Raw genomic sequence first — 25830 nt, 5'->3', positions numbered from 1 at the left:
TCTTTTTTTGCTTCAGTCTAATTCTATCACTTTCAACTAATTAACTAACCTAACTGATATAATGTTAGAACAAGGACCAGGTCTCTTAACTCCCAAATTCAGTGCTCTTTCTACCAAACCACACTGGACATTCCTCGGATTGACCCAACATCATATAACAGCAGAACTGGGAGAGAATGGGAGGTGAGAGGGCTATTGATGGGGAGGGGTGTGTGTGTGCTTCCAGTGAGGGACGCTGGGGACCAGTGGGAGGCGTGAGGTCCCTGGAGTAATGGGAGGGGCTAGAACTGGAGAGGACAGGAAAGCACATCGAAACCAAATCTTGCCTGCTTCCCTACTTTGGCTCTGGCAGGCTAATGAATAAGGACCAGGGTGCAGGGTAGGGGCCTACAGGGGACTGGAAGCAGATTCAGCTGGAATTTTTTTTTAAACATTTTTTTATTGAGTTATAGCCATTTTATAATGTTGTGTCAAATTCCAGTGTAGAGCACAATTTTTGAATTAAACATGAACATACATATATTCATTGCCACATTTTTTTTTCGCTATGAGCTACCACAAGATCTTGGGTATATTTCCCTGTGCTATACAGTATAATCTTGTTTATCTAGTCTACATATGCCTGTCAGTATCTACAAATTTTGAAGAACTGGACTTTTCTTCTGGGTTAATTAAAACACCTTTTGGTGTGGACCGGGGAAAGCTGCTGGCGTGTAGGTTGGAACAAAGCAAGGACAAAAGTCAAGACATCACCATTTTACTCTTAACATCTCATGACTCATCTAAGGTGTGGGAAAACACTGTGCGGCAGAGCAGCCACAGCCATAATGAGAAGACAGTCTTCATGCCCAGCACTGCTGGCAGGCCCGTGCTGGGCATGTGCAGTGATGGGGATCCAGGCAAACGATATCCCTGTGGTATGCTCACAAGATTGCTTCACGCTTCGGGGGTAATTTTGTTTCTAGTCTGTGAGATCAGATCTTCATCACAATGCCCAGGAAACATGAACCGAAACTGAGGGCCGGTCCCTGGTGGAAATCCCATGCTGCCCACACACCGTGATAGGAGTTTTAGAGGTCGGCTTCATCCCACTTGCGTAATGCTCATCTCTGCATTCATCTAAAGTTCAAAAACAAGCAACATTAAAACTAAATTACAGTGTTAGAAACCAGGGTGATGGTTACACTTAGAGGAGTGAGGAGTGAAGTTGCGAGAAGGGTTCCTGGAGTGTGGGGTTCTTAAAATCTGTGCTGGTTGTATGGAGATGTTCAGTTTGTGAAAATGTGCTGTGTGCTTATGAGTGGTGTACTCTTCTGTATGTGTGTTACATTTCAATAAAATCATTACATTATGTAAATGCGTAAGAATTCCTTGATGAAAAAGAATGCTGTATCATTACTATTTGACCCACCAGGTCAGTTGTTCTGTTAATTTTAACTGCTCTGGCATCGAATCCTGTATCTGAAATCACTCAATAATGAGACTAACAAAGCCAGTGGTATAATCTTATTTTATTATTTTTAAAAGCCCTGCAAATAAAGGGTGCTGGGTAACTAAGAGAAAAAGGCCTGATGAAAGTGACAGTAGAAATGGGAGGGACCCAGAATGGACTCCAGAGTGAATACTTAGCCCGGCTTTTAGACTGTTCTGCCCAAGGCTTGAGATCATTGCTTAGGTCTTCCTCTAGAGTATTTAAAGTAAAATGAGCCTCTTTTTGTTTATCGCACAACTTCCTTTTTGTCTTAACAAGGTACTCCTTGAAGGCTTCTTAAGGTAATGCTGGCCCCTGTTGAATGCAGACATACCTTTGCAGACTAAGTCTCGACTCCTTAGCATGGCACACCTCTCCAGCCTTATCTTGTAGACCTTCCTCCACCCCTATCAACACACCCTATAATCCAGGCATACTAAGTAATCACACAATTACCAAGCAGGCCCAGTGCTTTACATACCTGAGTTTCTAAACCTACTGTTCCCCTCCTAAAATGCCCTTCTCTGCCTCATCTACCCAGAGAGCTCCTACTCATCCTTCAACACCCAACACAAGCATTTTTAAATGTCTCTGGCCTTCCCAGTCTCCAAATAGCACCAGAGCTTTTGATCCATCCCTGTAACTTATATGTACCTGTACTATGGAACCTCTTTCTCTCAACCTTAATGTTTAGTCTCCCTTGTATTTTGAACCATCCCTAGGCAACCACTTATCTACGCTTTTCCTCTGTAGATTTGCCTATTCCGGGCATTTCATATATATGGAATCATACAATATCCAGTTCTGCAGTTCTTTGTATCTGGCTTCTTTCACTTAGACTATTTTCAAGAGTCATTCATGTTATAGGATATATCAATGCTTCATTCCTTTTAACTTTTTGCTGAATAATATTCCTTTGCATGAATACACTACATTTCATTTATCTGTCCATCAGTTGATGGACATTTGGGTTGTTTCCACTTTTTGGCTATTATGAATAATGCTGCTGTGAACATTTGTGTACACCTCTTCATGTGTTTCATTTCTCTTGAGTATATACTTAGAGGAGTAGGATTCCTGGGCTAGATGGCAGCTCTATGAGCTTTTAGAAGTTTTAGGAACTTTGAGAATTTTTTCCAAAGCAGCTGCACCATTTTACATTTTCATCAGCAAAGTATTAGTGTTACAAACTATACATCCTCACCCACACATTATTATCTGCCTTTTTGATAATAGCTGTCTTGGAGGGTTTGAAGTGATATCTTATTGCAGTTTTGATTTACATTACCTTGATGGTTAATGAAGTTGATAACATCTTTTCATGTGTTTATTGACCATTTATATATTTTCTTTGGAGAAATGCCTAATCAGTTTTCAGGCCTATTTGTAATTGGTTTATTTGTCTTTTTATTATTGAGTTGTAAAAATTCTTCGTGTATCTCAGATACAATTCCTTTATCAGATATATGAGTTGCAAATATTTTCTCCCATTCTGTGAGTTGTCTTTCCACTTTCTTAGTAGCGTCCTTTGAATCACAAAGGTTAAAATTTGATTAAGTTCAATTTATCTATTTTTCCTTTGTTGTTGTGCTTTTGGTGTCATATCTAAGAAATTATTGCTTAATTTGCTTAATTCAAGATCATGAAAATTTCCACCTGTTTTCTTCTAAGGGTTTTACAGTTTTACCTCTTACATTTAAGAGGTTTTTGATCCATTTTCAGTTAATTTTTGTAAATGGTGTGAGATAGAGCTCTTACTTCTTTCATACAGATATCTAGTTATCCCTCCATCCAATTCTTTGGGCATCCTTGTTGAAAATCAGTTGACTAGAAATGTGAGGATTTATTTCTGACTTCAACCCTTTTCTGTTGATCTGTATGTCTGTCCTTGTGCCAATACCACATAATCCTGCTTACTGTAGCTTTGTACTAAGTTTCATATTTGGGAAGTGTAAGTTTTCCAACTTCATTCTTCTGTTTCAAGATAGTTTTGGCTATTCTGTTCTTGAACATTCATATGAATTTTAGGACCAGCTTGTCAACTTCTGCAAAGAGGCCAGCTAGGATTTTGAAAGGGATTGCACTGAATCTGTGGACCAATTGAAAGACTATTGCCATTCAAACAATATTAAGTCTTTTGATCAACAAACATGGGGTATCTTTCCCTTTATCTAGGTCTTCTTTAATTTCTTTCAGCAATATTTTGTAATTTTCAGTGTATATACTTCGCACTTCCTTTGTTAAATTTGTTGCTTCATGTTTTATTCCTTTTGACGCCCTATAAATGGAATTATTTTCCTAATTTCATTTTCAGATTGCTCATTGCAAGTGTATAGAAATACAATTGATTTTTATATATCGATCTTACATCTTAGAACCTTGCCACACTGATTTTTTTATTTCTAGTAGTTTTTTTTTTCCAGTGGATTACTTAGGATTTTCTATATACAATGTCCTGTCACCTGCAAACAGAGACAGTTTTACTTCTTCCTTTCTCATCTGAATGCCTTTTATTTCTTTTCTCGCCTAACTACCTAATTCATTGAAATTCAGTGTTGAGTACCAGTGGTGCAGGTGAACAGCCTTTTGCTGTTCCTGGTCTTAGAGAGAAAGTATTCAGTCTTTTACCATTAAGTATGATGTTACGTGTGGGTTTTTCATAGATGCCCTTTATCAGATTGAGAAGGTTTCTTTCTATTCCTAGTTTGTGGAGTGTTTTTTTTTTTAATTGATGGAGTGTTGGATTTTGTCAAATGCTTCCCTGTGTTTTTGTGTCTGTATTCATAAGGACTATTGGTCTGTAGTTTTATTTTGTTGTAATCTCCTTTTTTTTTCATCTCAAATTGCAATTTTATTTTTCAGATACACAAGAACCTAGAAATCAACTTACATATTAACTTCCAAGGTACCTGTGTAAGGAAGAATTCTGTATTACCACATTTAGTCCTTACCTTCAGTACTTCAAACTCAATAAAATGCTGCTTTAGAATTCCTGAAAGCAATTGTATTTGTGTAATGCTTGCACAGGAAAACAAATTGCATGCCTTGGCATTTGAAGGATGGAAAAGCAAAATAACATTGTCACAACCATTTCTGCCTTCACTCAGCATGCCTTTTCCTTTCATTAATAGAATATAACAATAACAAGGAGAGATATAGGAAAGCTTATTATAGACACAGTAGCTTTTATAGAATTTTGGAATTTAGCAATGCTTTATTTTAAGTAAGTCAAAGCATCCATCTATATAATAGAAACATTTGCAGAGTTTTCTGGTTTTAGTTTCAGAGTCATCCTGGCCTCATAGAATGAATTGGGAAGTTTTTTCTCTTTTTCTGGGAATGGTTTGTGAAGAATTAGTATTAATTTTTCTTTAAGTATCTGGAGAATTCACTAGTGAAGTCATCTGCACCTGAGGCGTTTATGTGGATAGTTTTTAAATTATTAATTGTTTTAAAACACAGGCTTTATTATTATTCAGGAATGGGGAGGCCATTAGATCAGGAGATGATTGCCAACGAACAGATAGTTTGTTACAGGTCTCAAGTTCCCACACACCTGGAGAAACAACAGGGTCAGTCAGGAGGCAAAAGGAACATGGGGAAAACATTGGCAAGAAGCTTTTTGTTTTATTCCTTGGAAGGCAGTGTAAGCAAGTTTAGGGTTAGCTATTTGGAATAATTTCAGGGGGCTCTGGGGCACAAGGGTTGTTCCTAGTAGTCTGCTACCTGGACCTGGGGTGATTAGGGCAGGGGAATAGTTGCCCAGAGTATAAGAGCCCAATAGAGGAGGTGGTGGTGTGACCTTTGGATTTGTTAATTTGCATATGAAACGAACATTAAAAGGTGAGTAGGTTTTTTTTATCTCTAGCCAGTGGTTAACCCTGGAGGGGCAGTCTCTCTGGGGTCTGCAAGGCTCCTGATATCAAAGTATCAGAAACACAGAAAATAAAAAGGCATGATAATACATGAATTCAACCTCCTCACTTGTTGTAAGACTATTTAGATTTTCTATGCATTTATCCTTTCTTGTAATTACCTACATAATTTACCTTTCCTGGTGCTCTTTGTTTTTTGCATGTGTAATCAAATTATTCTCTAGGGTCACTTGCTCTCAGCTTGAACAACTTTCTTTAGTGATTCTTGTAAAATGAGCCTACATATTTTTTATGTAATCTTTGTTGTTGTTGTTGTTATTGTTCACTTAATAATGTGCCATGTCATTTCCTATCAACTCTTCTTCAAAAACACACCTTATTTCACCTACATGATGTTCCATGGCCAACATTTATTTATTCTCCTAAGGAGTTATTTTCAACTTTTCATGGTTACAAATGATGCTGTCGTAAACATCTTTGCATATGTATCCTTTAGGAAACTTTTTTATTAAAGTATGCAATTAATTTGAGAATAAATTTATAACGAAAACCATTCAGACTCCCTTCATAGGTGTTCTCCCTGGCCATCCACATCTCCTTCTCAAATGTAGTCATTCTTAAAGGCTTGATGTGTGTGTGTTCTCATGTACTTGCCTATGCATTGAGAGAGGGAAGGGGAGAAGGGAGGGAAATACTTTTTTTGTTTGTTTTTGTGCTGGTTTTAATTTTACATCAATGAGATCATCCTGTATGTCCTGTTTTCACCTTGTTTTCTTCACTTAACAACATGTCTAGGGGCTCTTTCCACATCATATTTGAATTCATTCTTTTTTTTTAACTGCCACATAGAATTCCAGAGTGATTTAACGAACACTGGTGGGGTCCCTACTATGTGGCAAGCTCTGGGGATTCAGAGACTATGTCTCATGAAGCTTTACTGTCACAGTATGGATGTGCTAAATTAAATATTCCCATTTTGATGAATGTGTAGGGTTTTTTTCTGTTTTTCCCCAAAGACAGATGGTTAGAAGAGGAATTACTGAGTCAAAATAAATGAAAAATTTAAAGTATCTTGACATGTAATGTGAAATTGCTTTCCAGGAAGTGGGACCAGTTTCTATTCCCAAGAGGAGTGTATGAGAGTTCTAGCCTGCTAATCTGGTAGATGGAAATTTTCAGTTTAAATTTACATTTTTATATTACTACTGAGATTGAGTATTTTTTCATGTTTATTAGCCAATTGTATTTTCTTTGTGGATTGTTTAAAAAAAAGTTTTGCCCAAATTTTAATAAGGTCTATTTTCATGTTTTCTTATTTATTTGCATAAACATTTAATATGGATATTTTTCTGTTGTAGTCTTTGTTGCAAATATTCTTTCTTATTGGTTTTTTGTATTTAGTTTTTAAATGACTCTTTGATGGACAGAAAACATTTGTTTTTTAAAGGTTTCATTTCAAAGTGTCCATTTTTCCCCTCTCTTTTTTCCATTGCATTTATACTTAAAGTCCTTCCTAAAATCAAGATTTTAACATCAAACTTTTTAATCCACCTAAAAACATTTACTACTTTTAGCTTTATTATTTTTCCCCCAAATTGTTCTCACACAAATTACTGAATGGCTCTTCAGTCCTCATTTATCTGATGCCAGGGAACTTTGTCATTCGTCCATGCAAGACCCTTCTCTTTATTTACATTTTCTACTTTAATCACTGATCCTACTCCCATTTTTATGCGCCATAGACACCTACCTTAAAATATTTGATATGGGTCCTCAAATAATACACACATCCTTATAAAATATATATTGTGCATGTGCTTAAAATGTCCATTCAATGTGAAATCCAACAGGTCATTCTGTTTTTACTATATCAGTCTCACTAGAGTTGTGTCTATCTTGTTCATCTTTTGAAATAAGTCATCATTGGTTTATTCATCTTCTCTATTTTATTTCTGATCCTACCTTTATTATTTCTCTTATATTTCCCCAGGTTTACCTGATTTTTTTTCCAGTTCCACAAATTAAGAGCTTAGCTCATTTTCTTTCAATTACCTGTTTTCTGATAAATGTATTTACAGCTATAAACTCTTCTTGGTACTACTTTAATTGTATTTCACAATTTCTTTCACATAGCATTTCCAATGTTTTTTATTCTAAGCCTGTTTTAATGCTCCTTATAACTTCTGCTTTAACCCAAGCATAACTTTAGTAGAATATACTTCAGTTCTCAGATGCAAAGAATAATTTTTAATATCCTTTTGTTATTGATTTCTAGTTTTGTTAGAACATGACTGGTAAGGTGTTAACTGTACTTTGTTAAGGTTGCCTTTGTGATTGATTTTTGTGGGTGTTCTACGTGTGCTTGGAAAGAGTATGTATTATCTGCTTGTTCCATGTTTAAGTTTATTATTTGGTTTTTCAAATAATCCATATATTTGTGTGTGTGTGTGTAGTTTTTTTTGGGTTTTTTGGTCTGCTAAACCTAACAGTTTCTGCCAAGGACATGTGAGACATCCAGCAATAATCTTACCTTCTGTTTCTCCCCATAGTTCTGCCAGCTGTTGTTTTATTTACTGGGGAGATGTTCACAGTCATTATGTTTTATTGAACTTGGTTCCTTTTTCTAATGGAAATTGTTCTTCATTGTTTCCTGTGCTTTTTGGTCTTGAATTCCATTTTGGCTTGAGGTGGGAAGCCCCATAAAAAAGATGGCAGGACCCCCAGGCAGGGCCACTACTCTCCTGCCAGCACCATCCAGTTCCCTGGCCCAGAGACATTATCTTGCTTTCTGCCTCTGAAACGGCTTACTTACCCCTAAAATTCTATTGGTTCCTTGAACTCACTCCTGATTGATTATTTCCTTCACTCCTGATTGGTCCATTTGTAGTAATTCATTTGCATGGAGCTCACTCCTGATTGGTCCATTTCTACAAAGCTTGTTCCTAATTAGTCAACTTTTGTTATACCTTATTTGCACATGATGTTGCAAACTGTAAACTGGCAGCCTATAAAAGCCTATGTAGACCTACAAACGGTGTCCAGAGCTTGGAGTGTTAACTCCTCTGGGCCTGCTGGCATAATAAACCTGAGTTCTCCAACTCTCCGAGTGCTGCTTGATCTCTCGACCGGATCCAGGTTGCTGTCACAACTGAGCTGTAACACGGAGCTGTAATACTGAGCTATAACACTGAATGACTCTTCCAGTCCTCATTTATTTGAAGCTGTAACACATTTTTTCTGCAACATTTTGACAGCAAATATTTCTAAGTAATTTACTTTCCTTTATCTTGTAGCATCCTTCTATATGCACTGCTCTACTTTCAAGAGTTTCTTCAGAAAGGGTCTTCATATGATAAACTTTTTGAATCTTTTTTTTTTTTATGCACACTCACATAGAAATGATACTTCAGCTGGTTATAAATTTCAACATAAGGCATCTAGGTTTTGTTTTTCCCTTAATCTTGTTTGGCTGTCTCTAAGGACTTTCAAGCTGAAAAATTTCCTTGTCAATTCTGTCATCCCTTCAAACATTTCCTCCCTTTTGTTAATTTTTTTCTCCTTTTAAGATTCCTATTTTAATGCATGTTGACATTTCTATGTCTACCCAACTTTTCTCTTAATTTTGATTATGTATTTTCCATCATTTATCCCTTCTGGGTATTGATACAGCAGAGTTCCTCAGACTTGATTTCTCAGCCCAGTAATTTTTTCTTCAGGTATATTTCTTGAGTTATTAATCTCACTTATTGGGTTATTTCCATAAATCATGTTTCAACTATCACTTGTAACCAGTTTTCCACTTGGTTCTTTATTATTTCTGATGTCATGTTGCCATACTGTCTCTCATTTGTTTGAAAATTTTTATGCTTACTTAGCAATCGTTATTTATCTACTCCATTAATTGTTTCTTCTCTTTCTGTCACCTTTATTTTATAGCGATGCTCTTCTCTTTGGGTTTATATTCCCCTGGGAGCATTGGCTTCAGGGCCCGGCAGCGTGCACTGGGGAACTTGGGCCTTGGGTTACAGGGGGTCAGGTCTTGGGAGGCAGTGTGGCTCTACCCTTAGGTTGGAGAGTCCATCCCGCTCCCACACCCCATCCCACAGTACAGGCTTGAGCAGCCTTTGCTGTCCCCTGTCCATTACCCATAGAGCAGGTCACCAGTCCCTTAGGGAACCTCCACTACTACTGTCCTTCACTTGAGATTTTCCCAAGTTTTTCTCTGCTGGGGGTGGACAGGAGGGCAGGAGGGAGTACCTGGTGCTCAGCCAGTGCACCTGCACCTGTTGTTTTCTCCTCCTTACCCGGCTGGCTCCAGGGCCGCCTGCCAACATGTTACCCTGCCAACCCTGGCACTGCGGGGCTGGTGCTGCTGTTTTTCTGTTTCTCTAGGGGCATCAGGCACACAATGCACCCAGGGTGTTGTGAGAGAGAAAGAACACAGCTCCCTAGCCTCCCGGATTGACACCTCTTCCCACTTGGCCTCGTCCCCCAGGACATTCGCCCGGGGTCATAGAGCTGCACATGCCCCTCGGGTCCAGGCCCATGACTGCTGTGAACTCATCTTCTGCTGCTCCAGCCCCAGCCCTTCAGCCCCTTCTTGTTCCTGGAAGCATTTCAGAAACACTCCCTGCCAGGGGCCTTGTGCCTTGGGCTTTTGCTCTTCTGCCTGGAGGACTCATCCATTACAGGGCCCCCTTCCTTGCCCCCTTCAGGTCTCTGCTCAGTAAGGCCTTCTCGGAGCATGGCCCACCAACTCAGGCCCGGGAGTTCATCACTTGCCAAGGCCCAACACCCTCCAGATACTATGAAGATTCATGTTGTTAAGTTGTCCCTCTGTCAATTCCGTTGAGATTTTGATTAGGATTGGGGGGAGGGTTTCAGATATTTGACTGGAGTTGCATTAAACACGAATTTGGGCAGAAATTAGGCATTTTACAATAGTTAAGATTCTCTTATTGAAGGAATGTGCTACGTGTGTTAGTTTACCAGGCTCCTGTAACAAAGTACCACAAATGGGGTGGCTTCAAATAAGAGAAATTTATTCTCTCACAGTTCTGGAGAATGAAAGTTCAAAATCAAGGTATTGGCAGGGCCACACTGTCTCCGAAGCCTCTAGGGGAGAGCCCTTCCTTGACCCTTTCTGGCTTCTGGTGATTGCCCGTAGCCCTAAATGTTCCTTGGCTTGGAGCTGCATTATTACAACCTCTGCCTCCATCAGCATGTGGCCACCTTCCCTCTGTGTGTGTCTGTATCCAAATTTCCTTCTTCCTATAAGGACACCAATCATTTAATTAGGAACCATCTAATAATCCAGTATGATTTCATCTTGGCAAAGACTGTATTTTAAAATACGGCTATATTCACAGGTTTGGGGGGGACAATATGGGGGGGTCACTATTCAACCCAGTACAGTAAGCCTCTCTCTTTTCATGTCTTTGTGGCTACTAAGAAGGGGATATATACACTGTTTTTTAAACTGTCATATTTTTAAACTGGTAATTACTGCAAAAGGAATTCGTTTTGGATAGTAGACATGGAAGACCCCACCAGATTCCTACCAAGCTCCTGTTAGCTGACACGCGATTCCCACCAGTAGAATCAGAAATAGATTGTTAATAAGGACAGGGCCATTATTTCTACCCTGCAGAAGACTTGTTCTTTTGTCTTTTTCTGTTAGCAAATAACTACATATTTTTTGGTCAGATAAATTCTCTTTTAGCTTGGCACACAGAAGTGACTTTCTGGGCTGACCAGAAAGGACAAGTAAATTAATTTTAGTGTGAGCTAGTTAGAGAGTTCAGCAGTAGGTCGGGCAGACCCAGGCATATGGAACTGACACCTCAAGGGATGAAGTGAGCAACAGTGGGAGGAAGGATTCTGAGAGAAGGGGTTGTTTGCATCTCAGTTTCTGTAGCCGTTCATTTAGCCTCCAGGCAGAGAGAGTGATTGGATGTTGATAGTAGTGGCAAAACACATGCTTGACTCTGACACTTACCAACTGACTTTTGCGTAAGCATCTTATTGTTACTGAGCTTCAGTGTTCTCATCTGGAAAATAGGGCCATAACACCTCAGAATGTTGTTGCTAGATGTTTATGACATATTGAAACAACCTAAATGTCCATCACCAGATGACTGGATAAAGAAGTTGTGGTATATATACCATTTGCAGCAACACAGATGGGCCTGGAGATTATCATGCTAAGTGGAGTAAGCCAGAAAGAGAAAGAAAAATAGCATATGATATCATTTATGTGTGGTTACCTGGGGAAAGGGGGTGGGAAGGGGTAAAATGAGAGTTCGAAGTTTGCAGACTATATATATACATATATATATATATATATATATATATATATAAATCCAACTACTGTATATAAAATAGATAAACAAATTTCTTCTGGGAACTATATTCAATATCTTGTAGTAACCTATAATGAAAAAGGATTTAAAAAGGAATATATATATATATGTATGTGTATGACTGAAGTATTATGTGGTACACCAGAAATTGACACAACATTGTAAACTGACTATACTTCAATAAAACAAAACAAAACAAAACCAAAATCCATATATAAAAAGAAAAAGAAGTTTATGAGATAATATAGAGGGTGTTCCAAAAACAGTGTCTGGTCTATGATAGGTATTTATAAAATGTAAGTTCCTTCCTCCAAACATTCTTCAATCATTTCCCTTTCCATTGGAACATTAAAAACATGGGGTGAGAGAATGAATGCTTCAGTTTTCAGAAAATGTGAATAGCTTGCTGTTTCATTTACAATTCTTTTTCTCCTTATATTGCAACTATGTTTAAGTTGCTGCAAGCAGGAACCCAAATGGCAATTAAATTGGTGAACGAGTATTTGAAATTCAAGGAAAAGATGCCTTACTATTTCACCCCTGTTCTTCTGCACTTTAGCTCAAGCCTTTTACTTTCCCAAACTGTCTGATTTTGTCATATGCTGGAGACCTAGAGTATAAGCAGGTGGTGGGGAGAGGTAGTCTCCTTTGTACAGAAACATTTATAGCTTCTACTCCAGGAGCTACATGGCAAATTTGCACTATTTGTTCCTCTTGTTCTTTCATTTTTCTTTCATGCTTTTGCAAAACAGCTGCTTTGTTAACCCTTCTAATTACCCTTGTGAACATTGGGAATCATTCTGTTGTCAAAATCTTTGCAACTGGCTCTGGCTAGTATTTTGCAATCCATTCTGAAAATTTTAATAGCCCCTAGTTTTTCATGTCAGTTGTGTTTCCCGTCTTAAGAGCTGACTGTGAGTAATGGTCAAGGCTTGGTTGGGCCATCTCTTCCCTTTGTCACATGTCTTTTAGAGGCACTGGGGATTCAGATTCCTCAGGCTGATAGAAATTGGCTAGTTAATACTTTTCTGTTTGGTATTATGATTTTCCTCAAAGACGCTATTATTTATTTCACTTCTAAGCATTGATTTATCCTTGAAATCTGTGTGATTCATCGTTCTGATATGGGTGGGTGTTTTCTAAGTTTTCTCCTTCTTTTTTTAAATTTCTTTGTGAGTGATTCTTAAAGAGCTTTGGACTTTTGAATGGTTACCAGACTTCTCAATTTCACGGACAAATGAGGAAGAAAACAACAAAAAAAATGAGGACTGAAATCATGTTGCCAACATTTTATTTTGCCAGGAGTATATATTTGAAAAAAAAAAGAATACCATTTTCTATCATTATCATTTCATAGAAGGCCATTTTAACATCAAAGCAAGCAAGGAAGTCATCTTGCGGTAAATGACAGTCTTTTAAGTGGAATGCATTAAAAAAAAAACACCTCACTACATTGACTTTTTTCTCATTTTGCCTGGAACCAGTGAAAATCTCTACAAAGACATGTGAAAACCACTGTATTAGGAAGGAGATCGATCTATATCCTCTTAACCAGTTAGCTTTGAGCACTTTCTGTTACCTTCATTTTGTCAAGGTTGTTCCTACCTGGCATTTTCCTCTCACTCCAGCAACATTCAAAGACCTTTCCTCTGGCAAAGGCTTCACTGCCACCCTGGAGAGCCTTGATCGTCAATTCGGTGAAGCTGGATGTCAACAGAGCTGGTGGTAGAGAAAGCCCAGCAGAGGCAGCAGCTGTTAGCTGTGAGGAAATCGAGCAGCTGTTTGCTGTCATTCCAGAGCTATCTCATCATTTATTGTGCACAAAGGTGGCTTAACAACTCCCCATCCTTGTTCTTCCCGCCCAGCCTGGGGGAACCCAATGCCTTTCATCTTGGTATTCTGACTCAAGATCTTTGCCATTTGTCTTCCTTTCCTTCAGGGTTTTCTATAAGTTTTTTTTTTGTGTCCTAGTCTGGAGAGTTTCAATGTCAAATACAAAATACAGGCCTCCATAGAGCAAGGATTCCTACCCTTTTGGCTTTGATCAGGTTTTCTTTCTGAATTCCAAGTTCAGCCTCTGCAAAATTGGGAAGTAGAGGCAGTGTCTGATGTGGCTGGACTTTCCTCTCCCTCCACACACTCCATTACGTTTCCATTCACCTTTCCTCCTGAGAGCTGGTGGTTTTTTGCTCTCATCTTCTCTTCCTCCAGAGCACAAGTCATCTGATAAAACCTCTTACAGTAAGGGGTTGGGAAGTGTAATTTCTTTGGCCAGGAGGTTCTTACGCACTATGAAGTCTGAAGGAGTTAATTCCAGCCCTGGCTGTAATTGTTGCTATGGGTCTTGGGCAAATGATGTAGTTTCTCTGAAATTTTGTTTCTTGAGAGCTTGTTTGGAGGTTCTGGCAGGGGAATCGCAGCTGTTCATGTACCCTTGACCGAAGAACGGTCCTCCTCTATCAGGGAAGGTCATCCTCTTTGACCGAGCACACAGCCTCAGGAGGGACACACATAGAGCAGTGAGGGAGGATGGCACACCTGCCTAGCCAGTCAGATCAGCCCAATCAACCCTGGCGATCAATGGGTTGACAGATTTTGCAGCCAGATTACCCTCACATCCTGAAATTTTGTTTCTTCATCAACAAAATGAAAATAATAGTAACATCGATTTTACAGGCTTGATGTAAAAATTAAGTGTCATTGTGAGTAGTCAAAATACTTTATACTCTGAAAAATATTCTGATTATTTGTTAGTCTTTTCCTTGGGTAGCAAATAGTAGAAATGTACTTGAGCTAGCTTGAGTAAGGATATTGAGTTCGACCAACCAAGTCTCATATGAGGCAAAATTGAGGGGCTTTTGGAAACCAAGAGGTTCTTTTTCTCCACATATAGCAAATCCTTCTAGTGTGCACAGGTATCTGTCTCTGTTCACCTTCATAGACACATGGTGAAGTTATATTTCCTAGCTCTCCTTGCATCCAGGTGGAAATTATGTGACTGAGTCCTGACAATGGACTGTGCAAAGTCCATTGCCTTTTCTTGGCCTGGCTACAAAATGTCCCATGTGATTTTTTTATGTTCCCTCTCTTCAGTACTGGGATGGGATAGGATGATTCCCTGGGGATCTTGAAACCACCAGCCTGTGGAGACAGGAGATGAGATGAAAGGATCCTGGGTCCCTGAGTCACAGGAAAGCTGTCCAGCCAGAAGTATTAGTGATGGACTTTGTGTGAGCAAAAACCAACTTGTATTGCGTTAAGCCACTGAGATTTGGGATTGTTTCTGAGAGAAGCTAGCCTCCCCTAACTCATCATAGCTTGAGTCTGCTTCCCCCGCCCCTGCATCATGTATCTCCCGTGCTGCACACCAGGTTGCTCTGCCTTATTCTTCCTGGTAGAAAATGGTCACCAACAAAATCAACCAGGGTGACCTCTCTTCCATTCAAGAAACAGCTTGATGGCAACTAAAAACACTTATTTCATCTTTCAAATTCCTTTGAGAGAATTGAGTGAAGTCCAGCTGCTATTGGGTGCTGATCCCTGAACCAATCCATATGTGATATCTGTGGAGGGAAAGGCGCCATTTCCAGAAAAGTGATGCTTGTCAGCCAACTCCAAACATATTTACCACTGTGCTCAATAGTTGCTGTTAACATTTTTAAAAAGGAATACAGGAAGAGTAGAGACCCAACTTTGCTTCTTATATACTCCCGAAAGAATGAGTCTCTAAGGATGGCTTTGGCTTTTCAGTCTTGGGGCTGGATAGCCTTTCCCAATTGCCCTCAAACTATATTGGTTTAATGCAACAACATTGCCTATCTGGTGAGGTTTATGGGAACTGAATAAGTGTTTGTGAGTAGGGGGAGCTACTGTAAGCTTCTTTTGACAATGGGAAGCTGGGAAGTTTTTCTTACAAACCCAGGACCTAGAATGAGAAAAGTGCTCAGTTTTTCAATTTCATGGTTAAAAATAAAAAGGGATTTTTTTTTTAAAATTTAGGGACAGAAGTTAAGAACTGCCTTCTATGGAGCCTTAAATAAATGAATCAGGCGTCCTTTTTTATATGGTTAATGATGTCCATCACCACAGTAATGTACAGCATCGTCTCCAAGATAATGAATAATTATGCACCATTTGGTCTATCAATAACCAACTACCTGGTTACATTAACATAACTAACCTTCATATGAAAACAGTTGTGTCAATTTGTGATGCTCTTTATAATTTTATAGTGATTTCTAATACTATTAAATTGATTTTTATAATAATTTATCTAAATCTAATAGTTTCTGCTTTTTTTTAACCATAGGGAATGAATGCATCAAATCATTCTTTCTTAGCTTTACTGAGATTTTTCAGTAACTGAATATTGAAATGATTTTTACATGAAGGAGATGTGGACCTTTCAAAGGCTGTGTAATTGATTATGAAATTCTGTAATTGACTGCAAAATTTTCCTCCATCATCTAGACATGAGAGCAATCAATGATAAGCTGATGAGAATTATGAAGCAAATCACGAAGTGTCAGGTGTTAAAATAGTTGTTAAAATAGCTGGCATGCATGTCTGTGGAGAGATTATAGCAGTGTGCTTGTGAGCAAAAAGCCATGATTCTGCCACCACTGTCCTCTCCCTGCCTCACCTGGATGTGAGTCTCTGAGTATGGATAGTAGTCCCCAGAGCCACAGCCTTGGCCACTCACTTTGTAACAATGTTCACAGGTGGAGGATTAAGTTTGGAGGAGGTTATGGACTGAATGTTCGTGTGTCCCTCCTCCACGCCCCTACCCCAAATTTGTATGTTGAAGCGCTAACCTCCAATGGTATGGTATCTGGAGAAGGGGCCTTTGGGTTTGGCTGGGTCGTGAAAGTGTGTCCTCATGACGGGATTAGTGCCCTTATAATAAGAGGAAGAGACACCAGAACTCTGTCTCTGTCACGTGAAGACACAAAGAAAAGGTGGCCAGTAGGATCGCTCTCACCAGGAATCAAATTGGCCAGCACCTTGATCTTGGACTTCCCAGGCTCCCGAACTGTGAGGAATAAATGTGTTTAAGGCCCCCAGGTCTCTGGTATTTTGTTATGGCAGCCTGGGCTAAGACAAACTGAGATCTAGGTGTCTGAGGATTTGATAAATTGGATTTCTCAGGTGTCTTGTCCCATGATTATACATTTCTTTGTGTTAACTTCTTCCCTCACTTTTATTAGCAGCTTTTTCACACTTCATTAGCAATGATACGATATGCAATTTGGCTTCATCACGTTATGGTGTAAGTATTGATTAAACATATACTAATGTAGCCACTCTGGCCTTCAGCTTTAAATAGGATATGAAGGTGAATATGCATCAGTCACTGCAACTGGGAATCTAACAGTTTACACCTGAGCTGTAAGCAAATCACTGACAATAGGAGACTGAACTAGGTGCTGTGGGGACCCAGGGACTGAGACTTCCGGAGGATTCCAGGGAGGCTTTCAAGGATGACATTTGAGTTTTACTGAATAATAAAAATGCATGTGAAAATTAATATTAACACTCTAAATTAGGAAACATATTAAAGATAGATGAAACAGAAAATACTATAACAAACTTCTGTGTATTCATTACTCAAATGTAATACAAGTAATCTTTGTTTTAGATATCTCCCTCTCAGTCTTCTTTTTTTGCTTTGTTTTATTTTTTAGAAATAAAATGCAATAGTTACAGTTTAATTTTCATTCTTCATCCCTTTATTTTTTCCTTGTCCGAGAGTAATATCTATCCTGAAACTGATGAGTGTCGCCATCTGTATTTTGGTACACTTACTGCAGAGGTGAGTATGTAGATGCAGAATTGTTATCTGTATAGCGTTCTTCTGAAGTTTGCCAGCTTTATGTAAGCATGTGTTTTTGAGAGTTATTCACACGTAGATGGGTTATTCCCCCACTCTTTCTGGAGGTGCTATGAATCAATAATGTAATACACTTTCTTATAAATATCTCATGTGCATTTGAAAGAATATTCTCTAGTTTAGATGCCTGAGAATTGAGCTTTCGAACACCATTTTAAAGAAACACCCAGACTACATTTTAATAGCTTCAGGAAAGTGTTGTTCTGACCTGGGAAATTGTCTCATCACTGCAGGATGAACCTTGCCAGTAACAAAATAACACAATCATTATTTATTGGAGCTTCTTATATGCCAGGCACTGTTACACTGTGGTATACATGAATTACTTCTTTCATTATAGATAGTTACACTTGCTCTTTTTTTAAGTTTCAACTTTATTTGTGTAACAAAAAGCTTTAACTTTAATGAAGTCCAACTTACCAGATTTTTACATGGATCATTAAAAATGATCACTGTAGTAAAAATCATGTAGCATAAAATTTACTATCTTATGCATTTTTAGGTATACAGTACAGTAGTGTTAACTCTATGCACGTTGTTGTGCAACAGATGTCTAGAACTTTTTCATCTTGCAAAACTGAAACTCTGTACCCATTGAACAACAGCTCCCCACGCTCTGCCCCCCAGCAGCCCTTGGTAGTTTCTACGAGTTTGACTATTTTAGATATATTAGTTAAGTGGACTTATACGGTATTCTGTTCTGGGAATGGCTTATGTCACTTAGCATATTGTCCTCAAAGTTCATCTACATTGTAGTGTATGACAGGATTTCCTTCTTTTTTACGGCTGAATAATATGATATTGTATGTAAATATCACACTTTGTTTATCCATTCATCTGCCAATTGACATTTGGGTTGCTTCCACCTCTGGGCTATTGTGATGAACATGGGTGTGCACGTATCTCTTTGAGATCCTGTTTTCAATTCTTTTGGATGTACACCCAGAAGTGGGATTGCTGGATCATATGGCAGTTCTATTTTTAATTTTTTGAGAAACTTGCATACTGTTTTCCATAACACCTGAATCATTTTACATTCCCACCAATGGTACACAATGGTTCTAATTTCTCCACATCCCTGTCAGCACTTTTTTTTTAAATTTTTTTAGAAGTATAGTTGATTTACAATATTGTGTTAGTTTCTGGTGTACAGCAAAGTAGCACTTGTTATTTTCTGTGTTTTGGATAGTTGCCATCTATTGTGAGGTGGTATCTCATTGTGGTTTTGATCTGCATTTTCCTCATTATTAGTGACCTTGAGAATCTTGTCATATGCTTGTTGGACATCTGTGCATCTTCTTTGAAGAAATGTCTGTTCAAGTCCTTTGCTCATTTAAAAAACTGGGCTATTTGTTTATTTTGTTGTTGAGTTTCAGGGGTTCTTTATCTATTCTGGATATTAACTCCCTATCAGATAAATGGCTTGCAAGTATTTTCTCCCATTCCATAGGTTGCGTTTTCATTCTGTTGATTGTTTCTCTTACTGTGTAGAAGTTTTTAAGTCTGAGATAGTCTCGTTTGTCTATTGTTTTTGTTGCTTCTGCTTTTCGTGTCATCTTTATCTTGATCAAGATCTTGGCAGATCTTGAGATGATTACAACAGTGACTAGAGTTAAAGTCAAGCCTTCCTAAAGTTAATCCCCACATATAACAATGTTGAGGAAATGGTTTCTCTGCTCCAATTTGGGAGGGCAGTTTTATTCTTTCTGTCCTGGGGTTTCTCCTTTTTCTTCCATCATTACCTTCAGGACCTGCTACCAGCTGTTAATCAAGACTTTTATGGCTTCAGATTCCATTAGATTGGGTTTTGAGAGCAGAAATATAGTTTAGGGGATTTAGGGAATGGGAAAGGTGGTCTCCTGGCAATTTAAACCCTGGGAATGTGTTTTTGTCCTGGCTTGATGCCCTTTTTGCTGTTTTACTTTTGCTCTGTGCATGCATAGCTTTCTGCCCCTCTACCTTGTCTTGGTGTCTGCAGCTTCTGAGTGGCTTTGCTCTCCTTTCCTGCCCTCTTGAGGAATGGAACACAAGCTTATGGCATCTCTCTTATCCTTCTTTGACAGGAGGTAGTCAGCACTTTTGAAAGTTCTGAGAAATGTATTAAAATACCCTGTCCTCCCTGTCTGCTCTTTAGGATAGGTAAAGAAAGAAAACTGAAGATGGGCTCATTGGGCTGGGTGAGTTTTCAGTTGATGAGAAGGCTGAGAGAAGGTACATTCCCATAGGTGATTTCCCAGAAACTAGATAAGATGCGCATTATCTTTTAAGAAACCTACCTGAAGCATGACTAGCCACCTATAGAGCTGGACTTGAACTTAATCTGACTACGTTGCCCCTGCTCTAAACTACCTCATACATCACCTCCCTGTGAGAAGAGCGGCCTTGGGATGCTTAGTATGGCTAACAGTTATTGAAAGCTTCCTACATATCAGGCACAGCACCCTAAATCCTCCAATCAACCCTGTTCAATTATTAGCCCATTTTACAGATGAGGAAACCGAGGCACCAAAGAATGAATTCACTTGCCCCAAGTCACATGATTTTTAAGTGGTGAGGAAGGATTTCAATCTAGGCAATCTTCAGAGCCTGGTCTCTCACTCTCTCTTTTTTTAAATTTTATTTATTTATTTTTAATTTTTTGTGGGGGAGGTAATTCATTTCATTTTTATTTATTTATTTTTTAACTGAGATACTGGGGATTGAACCCAAGACCTTGTGTGTGCTAAGCCTGCATTCTACCCCTGAGCTGTACTCTCCCACCCCTCAGCCTGGTCTCTTAACCATTGTCTTCCCCTGGGTGGAGGGAGGTGTCTCACACACATCCCTGAAGTGTTGATGCAGTCCTATTTGTCTGGGAGTGAGGTCCATCTGGGTTAAGAGGCACCTCTGCAGAGTTATCAGTCAAGCCTGGGCTCCTGGGAACACAGAGGACAGGCTGTGATGAGATTTGGGCTCCAGACTGTCCAGGCAACCACCCAGTTGCTTGATGACAGTTTCTCTTAGGCGTATCAAAAGTTAAAGCCAGGAAGTAGCACCGGCTACATGATTTGCAGGGTCCAGTGCAAAATGAACATTCAGGTCCCTTTGTTCAAAAAGCCAGAAAAAGGGGCCAGTAAATTTTTAAAATAAAAAGACCTTTCCTTTCTTTCATGATATCGCCCAAATATTTTTTATTTGCTATTTAATGTCATTCTAAGTAAGTAAAAGTGAAAAAGATTAAATTATTAGCATAAATCTTACCGTTCATCTTTATATCATGCAATGCCAGTTTTAAATGCATATATAAGAGCATTTCATTCATATGTGGAATCACAGAAATCACACAACTTATATTTTATATCTCCTATGTGCATATGTGTTTTGTTCTTATAAGCATGGAAATTTTGCACAAAACTAAACTAGCTCAATTGTTTTATTTCACTTCTTAAGATGCACACTTTCTATCAACACTCTATGGAAGCTGGCAACTTCCATAACATACTATCGTATATTTCCTTGGAGTCTCACTAAATTTCCACACATCGTGGGTCTGAAATTCTGTGTGAATGGGACATCAAGGAACTGTGAGCACGCACACTGCTCATGGGCACACTCCATCGCCTCGTTGGATTTCATTTATAAAACACAAGTTCAAAGATGAAATTATTACAGATTTCTAGATGGGGGACTGCAGAGCATGAAACCAAGCCTAGGGCCCTTCCGAGCACAGCACGAGGCAGTCTGCGACTGCACACGTCTCGTGCTTTATGAAGCCAACTCTGCTAGAAGGGACTTTAAGGCATCACTGAAGTTCACCCATTTGTTTCAGTGGGCATACCCAGGCCAGAGTGACGTGACTTCTGGCATTTCCTACATCAACCAGAATGAGGTCAGTCTTGAGCCTCTAATGGAAATGCATGATGTTCTTAATTATCCAACTCTAAAATTCAGAGCTGGAAAGGAGACTAAACAGTTTTTAGCTTTCTCTCTCTCTCTTTTTAGTGAAGCCTATGTTTCAAAATATAGCGAAACACAAAGAATACGAAAATGAACATCAATTCAGTTAAGAACCAATCATTGTTAACATTTTGTCTTTTCTCTTCAAAATTCTTTTTTTTTTAATTAAAAAACTGAAACATTCTGGTAAGAATGAAGCTTTATCCTCCACCTCCAATTAAATTCCACAGTCTCTTTAGAGGCAGCCATTAGTGTGAATTTGGTATATATCCTTTCAGGCCATTTAAAAAATAATCTTACTTGATATGTAGTAACCATAAACCAGACAGGTATTTCTGTATGTAAGTTTGTTTTTTTCTCCCTTAAGATTTATACAATGATACCTTATAATACATATTATTCTGCAACTTGCTTTTATTCTCATGCAATGTTGTATTTTTGAGATCTATCTTAATATATGGTACTAGTTTACTCCTATTAAATGCTGTGGTGCATTTTATGAATATGCCACATTTTATTTATTCACTATCCTGATGGACATGCAGTTGTTTCCAGTTGTTCCCTACTGTAAACAACTCTGCAATGAACATTTTTGTGTGAGAGCTCTGTACACAAGTGAGAGAGTTTCCCTAGGATGGAACGTGCCATGTGCTCTCCAAAGGGACTGTACTAATGTACTTTCTCATTAGCTGTGTAGGAGACTTCCCATTTCACTGTATCCGGGACAGTGCTGGGTAGTGTCAGATTTTTGTCCTTCTTTTCCCTCACACTTAACAGACTCTGAAAACCTGGAGACTTAGGCAGAAGCAGTTCTAAAACCTAGGATTCCTCCTTCCCAATCCAGGGCTCAGGGCTCAGTTGAACTATTAACCATTTATGCTCTTTTACCTCTACAACATTTTCAGAGACACTGTAAAGTAATTGACAAAGTTGTGGGCCTGGAGTTTGGCTTTTGCCCCACAATCCCCCTTACCCCAAGTCTGGTCATAGAGGATGCAGCCAGTCTTATCCTCTATTTCAAAAGTCTCCTGGAAAATTCGACTGTTTATCTTGCTGTGTTTTTCTGGGTGTGGACAGGGAACGGAGGCAGAGTGTCAGGGTGAAATTACATACTATTATTTGGAGTCTGGTGCCATTTAAGACAAGGCTGGAGATAAAATTCAAGGAATCATTGGATTAAAAGAGGTTCATCCATATAGGTCCGGGGTGTTATTAACACAATCAAAGAGAAAGTTTGTTTAGCTGGAGATGCTCAGCAATTCAAATCTGAAGGCTGATGTGACTCTCTGCTAGTATGAAAACACAGGGTGTGCGTTTACAGATCAGCATACTTATGTCTAATCATGGATCACTCTGCAGAACTCATTGCTTAAAGATAATCTATGTAAGAAGAAACCCTCCTTTCTTTACCCTGTCCCAGAGGATTTACTGTTGGCCGCAAAGGCAGAAGGGATAGGTATTCACAGAGGTTTATAGGTGTGAATTAAAGCTGAGGTCTTTTCCCAGAGGAACACCGGCCTGGAATTAGGTTCTGCATGTATGAATAATGCAGAGAGACGCCAAGGGAAAGGGCAGCATGATGCGTGGGTCTCTAGGTAGCTGCACTCTGCGAAGCAATCCTTTACTGAGCTCAGACCCGGGTTTGTTTACTCGCAAGCTAATTAACCTTTAAGCCTTAGTGTTCTCATCTGAAAATGAGGATATTAATAATTTTGACTTCACAGGACTGTTGTGACAATTAAAAGAGATAATGTCTTTGAAGTGTCTTGCATATAGGAAGCACTTGATAAATGCCAGCTCTCCTTGTTACTAGTTTCTGCCCTCTGAATGCTTAAAAAGGCTCTTAGTGGAGTGCCTCCTCATTTAGTAGCTGATTTAGTAGCATACTGCCTTATATAGTTTGCCACTGTTTCTTCTAAATTAATCCTATCTCTTTTATGTGTCATAGATCTTATGAAGGAGACACTTTCAATAATACTTAAACATCCTCCTTTACAATGTACAAAATGTGTCCACAGATAGTCTTTTGAATCTCCCACTGGCCCAGCACACAAATGAACATGGACGAGACCCTCTACAATATGTATTGATGGATTGATGGTTCTTTGTCAGAAAGATGAATCCCTCCAGAAGTTACCACAATGATTGTGAATCAAAGAGCTTCACTTTGAAGAAAGAGCACAGTGCATTTTAAAACATCCTAAAAGAAAGCGTCTCATCTTGAGAATTTTTTGGCCTGTTAGATTAAATACAGAATGATTATTAATCCACTTTTATGGGAACACTCTGGTGAAGTTAAAAAGTACCTGTGGCACACTGTCCCTTTTTGAAGAGGAAAACACAGTACTGTAAAGGTTCGTGGAGATCATTGCTAAGCAACAGAACCAGGTCTGGACTGCATAGGAGTAAAAATTCTTTGTTCAGTATGTTGAAGAATTATTAAATGGAAAATGCTTAATAGAATCTTACCTGCAACAATAACACTCATTATTTTTCAAAGCACTAATCAGCAGTTGATAACTCATTTTCATGAGAGTCTCACAGTTATGTTTTCTGAATGAAAAAGTTCAACAAGAAGGTTTTGAATATACATTTTTATGAAACATATGGCTCTGGCATCTGGATTTCAAGTCACTATGCCCTGTGTTCTAGGATTAATCCAGGGTTACAAAAACCTGTCTCAAGTAATTTCAATCCTGGTTAATCTTGATGGAAATGTGCATAATGTACAACAATGGTCTCCAGAGAGCATCACCTGGGGACCAGTTAGAAATGCAAGTTACTGAAGCCCACGTCAGGACTTCCAAGCCAGAGACTCCAGGGGTCAGACCCAGAGCTCTGCTTCTGCAGGTTCGCCTGATGATTCTGATGATCTTTAAAGTCTGAGGGCTCAGAAGGTCAGGATAACTGTGTGAGACACGTAAAAGTAGAGAATGAAGAGTTCAGTTCAGTTTGGCTCTAGTGGATCATCCTGAACCACTGCTGAACTGTGGGACCATTTTGAACTGGAAAGATTACAGTTGTAACTCAGGAAGTAACTGCAGAGTAAAAAGCACATGTAATGAAGGAGACCCTCTTCAAGGGAGCCTTCAATTACTTCCTACTGAAATTGGGGCCACCTATAAACACTCTCCATCAGTTGTATCTGTGCCAATCAATTTTTGAAGGATTTATTTTCCAAGAATATGTAGTAATATTTTTGTTTTTTGTCTTCCCCAGAGGCATTAAGGTGACATGTTGTCCATTGCTTATTACATGAGAGACTGGTAACCCGGAATTTTTAAAATAAAATAAAATACAAAGTCTAGAAAAATATATGTGTATATCAGTATTATAAACTTGGAATAATTTTGAAGGTTTGAAATCATGAGTATTAATTCAGGGAAAATGACTGAAAGGGCCATTACTTGGTTACATATTGAGAACTAAATTTGGTAAATGACATAATTTCATTCTATCAGCTCCTGGTCCTGCAGCTACAAGTCACTTTACCTCTCTGTGTCTCCTTTTATACTTTTGTGAAATAAGAGATCATTTCTTAGTTCCTTTTCATTTCTAGAATTTTGTGATTGTATAATACTGCATATTCTGTGAAATTTCATATTTTTTCAAAGAGATATCATATGCACTACTTCACTTGATCTTTACAAGAACCCAGTCCTTCTGTGCAGTAAAAGAAATGTTTAACTTTGGAGAAATCAATCTTGGAAGGCATGTAACAATCACTATGTAGGTTCTGTGGAAGGCTCAGACATTTAATAATTCTCTAACTTGGCAAATGCTGTTTTGAATAATACTTTGCTGCGCTTGCAGGATGTGCATCATAGGAGGAATGTTCTTGTGTAACCAAGCCTTGATCTCCATGCACTCTCCAAGTGAACGCTATCACTGTAACCTTCCAGGAAAGAGACATGAGCTCTAAGTTGAGGCTAAGCTGCCCTGACCTTACTCTCCTGGGTGAATGTTCCCAGGGAACCTGGCCCATCTGCAGGGAATATCATATAAATAGGCAACCTAACTTAGGTTAGGACTTAGGTCTTTGGGATAAGACTTATTTGCATGTGAATTCTGGCTCTGCCACGTAGCTAGTCATGTCTACTTCATAAGGCTGTGCACAGATTGAATAAAACTAAATGAAATAGTAAGTGTAAAGAATGTGCATAGTTCCTGGCATGTAGTAAATGTTCGGTAATTGTTAGCTTAAAATAGTAAGGTTAAAGGTATTGAGAGAAACTGGGTAATTTAAATTGGGTCTCAATGAATATGTTACTTTACTTAAAAACCTGTGTTTTGATT

The 25830-nt window shown here is 38.7% G+C and overlaps 1 long non-coding RNA gene across 1 annotated transcript in view; it reads right to left on the bottom strand.

Annotated features, from left to right (window-relative positions):
- Positions 1 to 741: 741 nt before the first annotated feature.
- LOC140700463 (uncharacterized) overlaps positions 742 to 25830 on the bottom strand; it is a 33602-nt gene continuing 8513 nt past the window's right edge. The window contains exon 2 of the long non-coding RNA XR_012078858.1: positions 742 to 1119. This is a non-coding gene — a long non-coding RNA (uncharacterized lncRNA). The remainder of the gene's footprint in view (positions 1120 to 25830) is intronic.

Source organism: Vicugna pacos, chromosome 12 (genome assembly GCF_048564905.1).
Source record: "Vicugna pacos chromosome 12, VicPac4, whole genome shotgun sequence".
In the NCBI taxonomy this organism is placed as follows: domain Eukaryota; kingdom Metazoa; phylum Chordata; class Mammalia; order Artiodactyla; family Camelidae; genus Vicugna; species Vicugna pacos.
The sequence above is the reverse complement of the archived record's forward strand: the minus strand, read 5'-3'. Positions and strand labels throughout refer to the sequence as shown.